The following is a 14494-nucleotide window of genomic DNA, read 5'->3' on the forward strand; positions in this document are numbered from 1 at the left end:
TAATTTTTTTAATAAACGCGACATATAGTCCACTGTGACTTATATATGTTATTTCGTCATAATGACGCATTTTGGAATGATGCGGCTTATATAATCCCGAAAATACGAAGCATCTGTCAAATGTTAAATGTAAAGGTGTGTAGTTTAGCTCAGGGGCGTAGGCAGAAATTGTATTTTGGGCGGGCCGGGGCAAAAGTGAGTGGGCCAATAGTTTATCCTAGAATAAAATGACTTAAATAATAATTAAACCTTAGAGTAGAAAAAAGAATAGACAATCTGCAAAAACAGTGACATCTTTCCTTTGCAATTTTCGGCGAAGGCAATAATAAAACACTGTCAAAACATGTTCAACCAACACATAGCTCAATAAAGGCTGGACAAACCAGGCCAGGCAGTCTTATTTAGGCTAGTCAGTAGTGCAAAAACAGTTCACCTGAAATAAGGTAGGCTAAAAGTAACAGGAAATTGAAATAATGAAAACTCTCAGCAGAGCACGGTTTGAAATAAATAACAACACACTGCCTAATTTATATTAAATCAACCATATACAGTGCAATCAGCCTGGTGGAAATTAAGCTTTTGTGCCAAAAAATAGCAACTCGTTTAAATTAAACAATGTAACTTAACCTATAAGGCATACATCTATACACAACACACCACTTAGTTAAATCACTTCGCGAAGCAAAAATTAAGGAAATGAGTTAAACAACAGGCTTACCTTTGTTGTTTTCATTCTACAAAACAAGACGCAAACGCCTGGGTTTAATGTTGAAAACAGAAATGATCTCATTATAGTCCAAAGAGTCACAGAGTTATTTTTCAAAAAACAAAAGGCACAGGTTTTTGAGGCGAGTAGTACTCATGGGTTGTACGTGGTTCATCAATTGCCGTTAGATCGGCGGATCAACCTGTGTCAGTCTGACCGGAGAGCGCACTGGAACTGCCGCCAGGGAGCAAGCGGCAACCGGCGCCACCCGCGCCTGACTAGCCGCCTTGTGGGTTGATGAGTCTGAAGAACTGGGCTGGTAGAACTCTGCAGATGGAGGCAGTGGCGTATCGTCTTCCTCAACTCTTGCTTTTTTAAATAACACATTAAAGAAACTTTAGCCATTATTGTGGCAATTTTAATATTAGCTAAAAAAGCAGTTAGCAAAGTTAGCTGGCTGGCTGCCAGAGCCCGCCGCTCCCCAGAGAGTCTTCCTGTCAGAACCCCTAGCAACCAATTACGTTCCGGAGGCTTCCTACAACTTGCTTTAACAACTCCATTTTATTTAGAATGCAAATTATACACACACCGGTCAACAATAAATCAGGATTATATTAATATATTTTCTTAAATACATTTGAATAATAAAAATAAACAAAAAATGTATTTTGATTAAACTTCCCTGGGCGGGCCAGGGAGTTATGTGGGCGGGCCAGTGCCGCCCTGGCCCATTACTGGCTACGCCCCTGGTTTAGCTTATATCTACTAAATGTATGAAAATACAACACTACCATTACAGTAACTTATACCATGGACCTATTGAATGCTTTAGCCATTACCACTTTGGGTGTGCATTATTTTCAAATAATTCAACTGCCCATCGTCAATTATTCCTTACATACAGAGTATTAAAGGTGCAGTGTGTCGATTTTAACAGTATCTAGTGGAAAGGTTTCAAATTGCACCCCTCCCTTTTTAAAGGAGGGGTTCAATGGTATTTTATCCATTCTGACTTATTAACACAGTTTAAGAGTTGTTTCCTCATGCTAAACAAATGCAAAGTGTCAAAAAAGCAGTTGGACGTGTCACAGAGTATTTCTGTGCCGAATGCACTTCACCAGGGTTCATACAAGTTTCTGAAAGTTTTTTTCGAATACGGGTCCAGCTGAGGTTTCAGGCGTAGGCTATAGGTATCACTTATTTTTATGGGCACTTCCCCCGGAAAAACACGCCCACATGTCAATCAGCGGGAGAGCTAGAACCGAGGACGATAAGTCACAGGTATCACTTCACGCGACAGCTTTGTTTTTTTATCATGACTCAACGTAATGGCTTGAAAGAAGAAGTGTGTTTTTGGTGTAAGGAAATAAGGCAGTATTACGGAAACAATGGATATAGTTTGTTTATCCGGGGTAGCAGTGGAGTATTGCGTGTGTTTTTGTTTGTAACACTGTCCCATCTGGGTCATGAGTTGCATGCGGTAAGTAAAACTTCTGTGTTATGTTGAAAACAGGCCGGTAAGTGCATATTATATAAACGACACAAACAGGTAGTGAATAATAAGTTATCCAGTCAGTGTTGCATGACTCGTGACTCGCTCCTCTCGCAGTTCGTAACTCCTACTTCCAAATTTTTTCGTAAGTTATCGGAAAGAAACGATAAAGCTGATCTGTCTTTTATAAATCTGATAAAACTAAAGACTGCAGTGCAGAGATATAAAGGATGTAACACTACTCTATAGGTACTCCAGATTAACATCAGATACGCAGAAACAGCTTGTGTTATGGTAGCTTTAAGCACAAAGTGAAGCCGTTACAGGACAAACATGTCATCGTCCGAGACAATGTACTGACAACACACTTTGTAGAGTGGTTTTTCGTTTAGGGCTACTGTAGAAACATAATGGCGCAAAAGGGCGGCATCCATGTAAGGGGACCCCGCTGTTTAAGTAGGTAAAAACGGCTCATTTTAAGGTAATAAAAACAATACAGTTTATTTTTATACACCACTGAAAACATAGTTATTTATATCATAGTGCATTGCTGTAAAAAGATCCTTACACACTGCACCTTTAATGGCTAAATATTATGTTGTTGGGCAACCAGCAGCCTGAATCTTTTCAATCTGTCTGGTAAAAATAAATCTTTAAGGAACACAGAATGAGATTGGTAACTTGTGTGTCTTGGTGAGAAAGAAATATTTTGTGTCCACTAAAAATATGACATGCAAACACACACTCACATACACACAATGCAGTTATTACTGTCTGTGTGACTTTTGGATCTGTGACATGCCTTGAAGGCCACTGACACAACCAATCATAAAACAGCGTAGCAGGTGTGAGCTTGTACATGTGTCCCAACCTCTCAACGTTTATTTATTTGTCTTCTTTCTCTCCGCAGCACACGTTTGGTCTGCTGTCTTCCTGATGCAAAGTGACACATGAAATGTAGCTAATTGAAAAGCCTGCTGGCACCTAATTTCACCCGACAGCAAATACATTTTTCAGTGTTCCATTTCTCCCCACTCATAAATACTAAAACAAAAACATTTCCGGCAAACAAGGCGCCAGCTATTTATGGATCGACAGCAAGACGCTTTTTCATGGTTATGGAGCGTGTGATGACATAATGCTATTGTCAACCACGATATGTAAAGAGCATAAGGCTTTTGACTCTCTAGTGATTGAAAGCATTCATAAGAACTGCTCTACTGTTACTTATCACATTTAGCATGTATGTCTCAGATGGCAAACGTTGTTTGGGAAAAACATTTTTGTACATAAAATCAATCCCGGTATAAGTGTCTTCTGGGTCTATAACAACATTTGAGAAGGAATATTGGATGAATAACAAGGTGCGACACTGAATCTGTATATGGTAGGGGACATATGGTTGACTGAACCAAACAGACTACCTAAAGCTGGATAATGATTCATTCTGCACATATTCCCAATAAACTATGAGGGGTTCATGTGAGAAGAAAGAGCAAGAGTTAATGCCCTGAAACATTTATCGTATTCTCATGGGATTGTGCTTTTGTTGGAGAAAAACAGAATGTGAATGAGCATGTTTGTGTGGGTGAGACAGAGATTTCCACATAAATGGTGTGTTTGTGTCAAAAAATGCAGACCGTAGTGTAGCAGATCAATTGCGGGATCAGCCAGTCGTATAAACTCAAGTATCAATCTTATTGAGATTCAAGACCTTTCTTGGGTAAAGATGAAAGAAAGAGAATTGACTTTTGTCGTAGTTGTTATGCAAGCAGTCAAGAGAAAAAGACAGAGGCCAACTGATATCAAATCAGTAAAATGTGTACTATTCATGTCATCGATCTCGGAGTAAAAAAAGAGATTAGATGGAAAATACCAAATATGTCCCGTTCCATATAAGCGGACATGACACACTACCAAGCCAATTTGTATACCACACCTATGCAAGTAACATATTTTCATTAAGAGAACAAACATCTAATGTACTTGTATATGCGTAACATGCATGAAAGTGTGCAAAAAAAAAACATACCCTGCGTCCGCATACTGTGACCCAGGCATGCTGATCAAAATGTATATCCCATAATTGAAGCAGAAAATATGAATTATAGTACAATGATAGTTACCTACAGTACAGTATAGTGTCATGTTTTATTGAGATTAAGGGATTCTCCATCAATGGCCAGAGTCTATTGGTGCTTTTCCATTGCATAGTACCCCACGGTGTGGTTTGGGTCGGGTCAGCTTACTTTTGAGGGCTTTTCCACTCGTAGTACCCTTTTTTTAGTACCACCTTGGTCGGGGTTCCAAGCGAACAAAGTTGATACCTATACGTGACGCAAAAACACTGTAGATCACTGATTGGTCTGAGAGAATCAGCCACTACCAGCATCATCGCTATAATGTAAAGATTAGCTTTACCATCGTGCTAGATGTTGTCATCTGTGCTTTGCTGTAAGCAGTGTTGGGGGTAACGCATTACAAGTAACTTGAGTTACGTAATAATATTACTTTTCTGAAGTAACGAGTAAAGTAACGCATTACTTTTTAAATGTACACATTAATATTTGAGTTACTTTTTCAAAAAAGCAACTCAAGTTACTTTTTTAGTTTAATTAATTTGATTAAAAAATATGTACTGAATTAAACTAAACGTATGCACTCTCTGTGCCTATGTGGAAACAGTTTGAGTCAGAAACTGAGATGGCAGGCCAGAGCTAAACATTTTTGTGATGAAATATGCAATTCCTGAAGGCAGAACTTTTCAGTCATAAAAACACCTGCAAGGCCTGAAAGAGATCAAGCTTTAGCCAAGAAAAAGTAACGCAAAAGTAACTAAAAGTAATGTAAGCATTACTTTCCATGAAAAGTAACTAAGTAATGCAATTAGTTACTTTTTTTGGGAGTAACTTAATATTGTAATGCATTACTTTTAAAAGTAACTTTCCCCAACACTGGCTGTAAGTTCCCAAACTCCCTTTTAGCGATGAAAAACATCCACAGGTTGAGAATCAGGAACACCAACAACAGTTTTTTCCACACTTGCAGTTTGTGGCGGCACATTCGTGACACGCACGGCCACATATATGCTTACATGCAACTTAAATGAGGCTCAGCGGAGCGCTGTCGACTGACGCCACGGGTGTTTGTACACAAACTGTCATGTGAGAGAGAGGAAGTGATAAACGTGATGTGCAAACATCTATTTGTGGAGGTCAATTTTAAATTTGTGGTGGACTGAGAAATAAATGAATGTATGAGAATGTACAACGACGCTCTCACTTGTATAATGTCACAGCAGTAGACAGCGCAAATATAACGACACGCCTATAATCCGTCCAACTCCGAAGTGTTACTTAACTCTATGGAAAAGGTAACTAAGCTGAAGTGAGGTGAGCAGACCCAAATCAAATCGTGGAAAACTATGCAATGGAAAAGCGCCATACAGTAGTTAAAGCTGACCTCCAAACATCTCCTTTATGGTGTCCGAGACTGATTAAAACCTTCAAGCTCTTATAGTGAAGCTAAAGTGATGTTAAAATACAATATCCTAATGTTATCCTTTTTGTATCCTATTGTTCGAAAGTGCCAGTAAACACACATCTATGATGTCATATTCTATGTTAATGTGGCAGGTTTTTAAGTCACATGACCTGCATTTATTGAACAATTACTTTTATTTATGCATTTAGCAGAAGCTTTTACCCAAAGTGCCTTACAAGGAATGCATTTAATCAGTATCTGTGTTCGGTGCCTTTGTGCTGCTAACACAATGCTATAACCCATTTACCAGGAATCTTCAAAAGGTAATGGCTACTGACAGAGAGATAAAAATGAGAAGTGAAAAGTGTCTTGATGATAGAGGATGATTTAAAAAACAGATCACAGGGGATGGAAAGCAAATATTTATATCTACAAAGCACATTGTAATGAAGATGTAGGACTAACATTTAAAAAAGGAGGATGAAAATGAAACCAACTGGGAATCTAACATGATGAATTTGTAATACCTCCTCCATCATCTGCTAAGGAAAGTTATGGCTTACAAAAAGAGATATGGAGAAGATAAGAACCAACGAGAGAGCATGAATGACCAGTGAGAGTTAGAAGAAAGGTAGGAGAGTGGAGGGCTGAAAAGAGGCATGCTGGGGTTGATAAAGTGCTCGGCTGTGTCTTAATGATGGCTAGCATCTGGACAAGCAGTCAGGATGATGAGATAGTTCTGTTACTGTGAGCCACTTAAGAAAGAAGAGATGTGGAGGATGGGGCAATAGGAATTTGTGTAGATTGTGTAGCTTTACTGTATGGAAAAGTGAATAACATGCACAGACGCAAACAAGTCAAAATATATATTGAGAGAGAGAGAGAGAGAGAGAGAGAGAGAGAGAGAGAGAGAGAGAGAGAGAGAGAAGAGAGAGAGAGACTTTGTAACATAACATTGTACATTGTAACATAAAAGCAAGTTAGAGACAGATCTCACACTAAGAAAAAGGGTCAAAAATGGTCCAAATCTGTCACTGGGGCAGTATCCTTTAAAAAAGGCCTAATATGTACCATTTAGGCAGTGACGGCTGGTGACATATTTTTTTGAGGGCGCACGATGCAAGGTTCGTCACAACATGTATGTAGCTTGACATGACATGTGTCAAGTCTAAAGGGTTTATGATAAAAGAGACGCTCGCGTTTGCCAGATACTCGCATAATCTCATGCGTAATCACAGTTTACTGTTAAGGGAGTGTCTAGCGTGTATTTTGTGAACCACACACGTGACAATCCAAACACTTATTTTGAATTAGCGCATCCTCGGATGAGCAGTCACGAGCCACCACTGCATTTAGGTACAGATACATATATACATTTGGTACCAATATGTACTGTACCTATAAGGTACATTCCCTCCCTCTCTGCGGCCTGCGTCTGCTGTCAAAAATATAACATAATCCAGCCAACATTTTATTAGTTTTATATTCATTTGTTTATTAATGTAAACGTTTAGAGGAGGTCGAACACCGGACGCGCAGCGCCGAGTCGCGTCTAGGGCAACTCGGAGGTATCATACACCGGAAGTGCACATTTAATAGCGCAAGCTTAGTCAGATAGCGTCTACTTCAAAATGCTAAATATACGTTAGCAGCAAATGTTAATCGCTTATGATTTAGGACAAATATGATGTTATTTAATGTTAAACTATGTCAGTGGCGCTCTGTGGCACGACAGGGATTTGAACTTCCTGAGTCGCCGTGGACAGACGCCACCTGTCTGCGCCGGTGTGCGTATACTCATAGAAATAATGTGTTTGATTTTATTAGAACGGCACAGCGCTGAGCTGCACGTCCGGTGTGCGACCCCCTTAAAGGGCCTTTCACATGTCTTGTCTAAAACGTGTGTTAAATGCGAGTCAATGTGCTTCCTTCCCATATGACAAAAAAAAATTGGCCAAAAATATATATATATAAATATAATATATATTTTTTGAATTTGGAAATATATTTAGTATGAATCTTTGTATATTTTACTGATACTGATTTGTGCATGATGTCTTACTGGTAAAAAGACTGAACGTCACTGCGTGTGTGAACAGCACATTTTTGTAAATTCATTCTGGTAAATTCATGGTAATTTACTGAAATTACTGTGTGAAAGAGGCTACTATTACAGACGTCCTGTGGTAAGGATGCATTACTCCATCTACGCCTGTAAAACTAAAACTCCCAGAATAGGGCTTTAGTCTCTGTTAGTTGTTATAGCTGACAATAAAGACTATCGTGAATCTGGAGGGGCTTTAGGCCAACAGCATATAAGATAAACAGCACCCAGTGCTGTAGGATAAGATTGTGTTTGTGTAGTTTCCCAGAATCCCCAATGCAAAACAGACTTCAGTCACTTGGTTCATAATGATTATGAGCTAAAACTGAAAGAAAATGTTGTAATGGGAAATAAATGACAGGTGACACACAATTTTATTTATCAATGATTTGTGTTAATAGCGCAATTTGTTGACAATTTTTCCTGACAGTGTATGTGCTACACCCTCAGTCACACTCTTTGATGGTTACATTTACCTTGCTTGAACCTGAACAGCATCAGCATTTCATTTTCACTACCTGCTTCAACTTCCCATCGTGCAGATGCACAAATGGACCATATTCATATATCCCTTCATCGTAATAGATGACGATTCCTTCCTCAGTTTTACTTGTCCATAAAATATGTCATATTCTCTATTAGTCCTCTCAGAGCATCCCGGGCAGAGACACCTAATTTCAACATACGTATGAATTATGCTTTCAAATGGACTGGCCAGGAAGCATCCGAGGAGAAATGAAATCTGGGTGCAGTTAGATCATCAATCAGAACATCATTCAGCACAGTATAGGAGACCTGTGGTTTCTCTCCTCCTCTGTGGGAACCCGATAGGGAATTACACCTACCACTGAAGAAATCCTATTAAGTATACATCCCTCTATCCAGACCTTTTCAATAGGGTTCATCAGCAAGAGGTACAAGAGCTATCTATCTCTCACTGGGAGGGGACACTGTGGGCTATCTTTCTTTCTTCCTCTCTGCTCCTCGAGGGTTTATATCTTCTGCTGGGAAGAAGACCCCTATATAGAACTGCATGCTCCGGTGCCTACAGGCAGCTCGAAGACAAATGGGTTGGGACACAGGGCATGGTGTTTCGATACATGCTGCGGGCTGACAGCATTACAATAGATACATATAGTGTATTATTAAAGCTCTTTTTTTCTATGCGCAATGCTGTCCCATACACATGCATGATTTAGCCATTGCTGCAGAGACGCAGGTGCAGCTTGGGCTCCCCGTCCGCTCCTAATCATTTACATTTGTGCATATGACAGTTGCTATTATCTAAAGTGACTTACAGTGCATTACAAGGTATATGTTTTATCTGTGTGTGTGTGTGTTCCCTGGGGATTGAACTCATAGCCTTTGGGCTGCTGACGCAATGCTCGACCAATTGAGTTACAGTAACAGTAATCCATAATTTAGTAGTTAAAATTGTACAGTCAGCACATTAGACTATCAAGTAAAACTAACATAAAAATATGTGTTTTTAATCACATTTTTAAAGCTGCAGTACGTAACTCCTTAATATCGCCATCTCTGAATGAAATATACAATTGCAGTTATTTGCATGTTAGAGCTGATCTGTCTTTATACACACACATGACAGAAGTACATTTTGGATCTGCATCCAAAAACAACCGATCTAAACCCATATTAATTATCTATTTTTACCCATCGTGTATATGGATGTGCCACCAAGCCTATGGGAAACCCTGAAGTGAAGTAATATATCTAATTTAAGTATTTAATCCCTTCAGATGTTGAAAAGCCTGCCTGATATTAACTCTTGTTTAGCACAAGCTCGCACTTTCAGCTTTCACTGTTTTAACAGATGATTCCCTAGATGTAAGAATATATTTACATGCCGTTCCCCAGATAATTGTCTTTTGAGACTTTACAGATTAAACGCCGCCATCTAGATGACACGTTTAAACTCTAAGGGCCCTATTTTAACCATCTAAGCGCAGGGTCTAAAGCGCATGCCGCACATTCTAAAAGGGTGTGTCTGAATCCCCTTTGCTAATTTAACAATGGGAAAAATGGTTTGTGCGCCTAGCACACAGTCTAAAAGGGTTGTTCCTATTCCCCTAATGAGTAATAGGGGGGTTTTGTGCGTAACATGCAATAAACCAATGAGAGTCTCAGCTCTCATCCCCTTTGAAAGCCAGTTGCGCTTTTAATCATGCCGATTCCCTATTTGGATGGCAGAATTTGTAAACTGAAAAAGACCACCAGTTTAAGATTGATGTTAAAAATTGTTGTTAAAAGTTGTTTTTATTTGTATTGACATTGTTATTTTTTGTATTAAAACCTTCGGTTCTCTTTGAAAATTGTTTCCTTTCAGTCATGGAAGTAAAATAGCAGGCTTTTAATTGCTGTAAGTGTATGGATAGCCTACATGATCAGTGTAATCTCAAAGAATAATTTGCAAATATGCAAGAAAAGGTTTTTACTCTAAAAATACTTTGTTCTGTAACAAACAGGAGATAAAGAATTTACAAGCGTGTGGAGAGTCGAAACGTTTCAGCACTCAGACAGGCCGTGGGTGTTTTGAAAAGCTTTCCTTAAAGCTGCAGTCTGCAAGATTTTTTTGATCATATTCACGGAAACCGACACTATGCTCCGATAGAACAACATAAATTGGACTGTTTAAGAAAAAAACCTGCGCTTCTACCTCCACCTAGAGCCTGTTATTTGGTTGGCAAAAATCCACCGCAGGGTTGTGTAAAATCTGCCTGTCAATCACAGTTCCTGCACACACCACAGATCCACCCTCCTCCCTCTTCCGCGTTACAATAGGCTTATGCGGCTTTCACATAGGACGTGGTGTGCGCTGCGCTATGAAACCCATTCATTTCATTGGCTTGCGCCGCGCGAGGGCAGTTTGTTGTTGCGCCGAGCAAAGCACAAACGCGGTGCAGTGGAGCGCACCTTGCGCTCACGCCGCAGTCAAAGTTCAAAATAGTTTAACTTTTGCACTGCACTCTGTGAAGATTACTCGCGCGGCCAATAAAAACGGGGCATCTAACTAAGCGCCAAAATCAAAATGGACGAAAAGCTTATACTGTGTGTTTCGGAATTCCCGGAGCTTTATAATACAAGTTTACGCTCCTTCAGAGTCAGGTAGCTTGTTGTAGGTAAGCAGCTTAAAGTTACGTGAAATGGAGACGGGCAACATCAGTCTCTTTATTCCTCATCCACTATTTATAGTTTTGAAAACCCTGCCTAGGTCTGGCCAGCAGAGTGCAAATCGCTTGGCTGCGCTGAACCCAGCGGCAAGCACAGCGCAAACCGCGTCCTATATGAAAGCTGCATTATTCAACTTATGTGGCGCCACAAGAATCGACAGCAAACTACCACGAGAGTGATTCGCGAAATCATACAGAGGAGTCTGCTTTTAAATCGATCTTGCGGAACTTTGACATCATCCGGCTGACGGTTTTTGCGGCGAAGTCGAACAAGCCAGCTTTACAAGTGTTGATATATAGAAGACAAAAATTTGTATTAACTTCTATAAAACTATTTATAAAAAATACATGTAATATATTTGGTGTGTATTTCAAACATCTCAACAAACCCTGAGGACAAAGACTGACATTTAGGTAAAAGCTGTTTTAGCATTAAAAGTTAAGTCTTATAAAACAAACACTTGCAGTTATTTTTTTACAGCGCTGATCACATTTTAGCATCAGCTGTGAAGAAAGTTGCAATAAAAAGAAGAACAGACTATATAAATGACAGCTCGTCTCTTGATTTAAAATTGCTTCGCTTCCTTAGCCTGCATCCGAGTCACCCTCAGTGACCACACTGATTGGTCTGAATGAGGCAAACCTTTCTGCAATGATTACAGCCCAATAAAGCCGCCGCAGAATGTAGGAACGAGCTTGTTATAGAAAGTCCCTATCTCTGATGTCAACAGGGTGTCTATTTAAAACAATCAATTCAGTAATGTTTCATCTCCATTTCTCTGAATTCATGCATCCCTGGTGTTACTGGAAGCAACCAGCTGTGTTTCCACGACGACAGGCCAACATATAAGAGAGGCTTTCGAAAAAGGCTTTTATTTTTTAGAGCCATGTGTCATGGATGCATGCCAATGCAGTACGGTTCTAAAAACCCTTTTCTATTCTCCAGAGGGCAATCCAAGCTAAAAGCCAAATATCTCATTGTTATTTAAGAGATACCAGCCTGTCCTTAAACCAAGAAGTAAAAAGATGCGGGGTAGCAGGTATGAACACTATAACTTCGGATTATTCAAATGAATCAGGTAAGCAAATTTACTAGATGAAACAAGTGAATCAAATTAAGCTACAGTAGCTCAGAGTGAGGTAAAATATGTTCGGTGACACTTTACAATAAGGTTGTAGTACACTCACCTAAAGGATTATTAGGAACACCATACTAATACTGTGTTTGACCCCCTTTCGCCTTCAGAACTGCCTTAATTCTACATGGCATTTATTCAACAAGGTGCTGAAAGCATTCTTTAGACATTTTGGCCCATTTTGCAGTTGATGGAGATTTGTGGGATGCACATCCAGCTCACGAATCTCCCGTTCCACCACATCCCAAAGATGCTCTATTGGGTTGAGATCGGGTGACTGTGGGGGACATTTTAATACAGTGAACTCATTGTCATGTTCAAGAAACCAATTTTAAATGATTTGAGCTTTGTGACATGGTGCATTATCCTGCTGGAAGTAGCCATCAGAGGATGAGTACATGGTGGTCATAAAGGGATGGACATGGTCAGAAACAATGCTCAGGTAGGCCGTGGCATTCAAACAATGCTCAATTGGCACTAAGGGGCCTAAAGTGTGCCAAGAAAACATCCCCCACACCATTACACCACCACCACCAGCCTGCACAGTGGTAACAAGGCATGATGGATTCATGTTCTCATTTTGTTTACGCCAAATTCTGACTCTACCATCTGAATGTCTTAACAGAAATCTAGACTCATTAAACCAGGCAACATTTTTCCAGTCTTCAACTGTCCAACTTTGGTGAGCTTGTGCAAATTGTAGCCTCTTTTTCCTATTTGTAGTGGAGATGAGTGTTACCCGGTGGGGTTTTCTGCTGTTGTAGCCCATCCGCCTCAAGGTTGTGCGTGTTGTGGTTCACAAATGCTTTGCTGCATACCTCATTTGGAACGAGTGGTTATTTCAGTCAAAGTTGCTCTTCTATCAGCTTGAATCAGTCGCCCATTCTCCTCTGACCTCTAGCATCAACAAGGCATTTTCACCCACAGGACTGCCACATACTGGATGTTTTTCCCTTTTCACACCATTCTTTGAAAGTAAATGATGACAGAATTTTCATTTTTGGGTCAGTGTTAAAATCAGCAGAAAATAACATTCAAATGTGAAATAACATTTACTTAAAGCAATTACTTGTTTGTAACCTCATCTTGCTTAGCATGCATGGTTTTGTAAAACTGAATTGCTTATTACACCAAACCATGACCGAGCTTTGACATTCTCTCAACAGATGGAGGACTGAGACCTGCTGTGAGATGACCGTACAGAGCCTTTGATGAAGAGGACATAAATGTCCAAGATCTTTATATTGAAGAAGCAGTTCACAATAAAAAGTGTACATTTGGGAAGAAACCTTCAAAGTTACGAAAGTGTTCAAATCCATCTTCCCAATACAGTCTCCAGTGATCATTGATCAAACTGTATTTTTACAACTAAGCAGCAGAACCAGCTAAACAGATATTGATATTCACAGCATGCATTGATAACTATAGCCAATCAGAAGACAGGATCAAAGACATCTTTTTTTTTGCTCTGTGGATGTATAGACATATAATTGGACAGTGACCACATTAAAAACTGCCCACTCATTGGCATAGCTTGTCCTGATTTGTAATTACCCAGCAAACCCTGCAGGTTATGCTAATGAGTAGGCTTTTCTTAAGTAGGCTATCTATATGCAGAGACTTCCGAAATGGATTTGCCCATTTATTACTGTTAATGTATTAATGTTCGCTGATGAAGAGGGGAAAGGGATGATGACATAGCTTATAAGCAATCGAGCTCAGATGACAGACAAAGATAGAGAGAGGAGAGAGAGATTCGTCCATATTACGAGAGCTCTCACGTCACACTGTATGACCGATTGTTGTCATCTTCGATATCTGTGGTCTGCAATGTTTCATTTATCATTCCCTCACTCTCACACACAAACACAGGCGTATTGCACTCGGACAGGCTTTTTTGCAATCTTAGCTGTATTCCTGCGGTTTATCTGGTTCTTTCACCTTCCTTTTGCCCCCGGATACCACCCCATTTCCCCTGAAACCAGAGATGCACTGTGCTAGCAAAAGACCATAAAGTGCATAAGAGAAAACCTGATCCGCTGCCAAGCCCACTGAGTCGGGTCACGGCAAATGTGACTCATACGCCAAACAGCGTCCCTCAGGTTGGCTTTCGTGATGAGTTGGGGGCCGGGAGATATGAGATTGATGGAACGGGCCGCATTAATACAATTATGACAGTGGATTTACTAAGAGCTCTTTTTAAAAGAGGGTTTGGTTTAACCCTGAGAGAATCGCGTGTGAGATGAGAACCGCAGAAGGAGAATAAAAGTGATTTAGTGTGGTGACTGTGGAAATCTAGCAGGTAAATGGACCAAAGTACCAGGGTTATTTCCATTAGTATCATGCACTCTATCAGAGTGTTATTTCATTCTGTCTTTAAGT

The sequence above is a fragment of the Misgurnus anguillicaudatus genome, chromosome 15 (assembly GCF_027580225.2).
Source record: "Misgurnus anguillicaudatus chromosome 15, ASM2758022v2, whole genome shotgun sequence".
NCBI classification, from domain to species: Eukaryota; Metazoa; Chordata; class Actinopteri; order Cypriniformes; family Cobitidae; genus Misgurnus; species Misgurnus anguillicaudatus.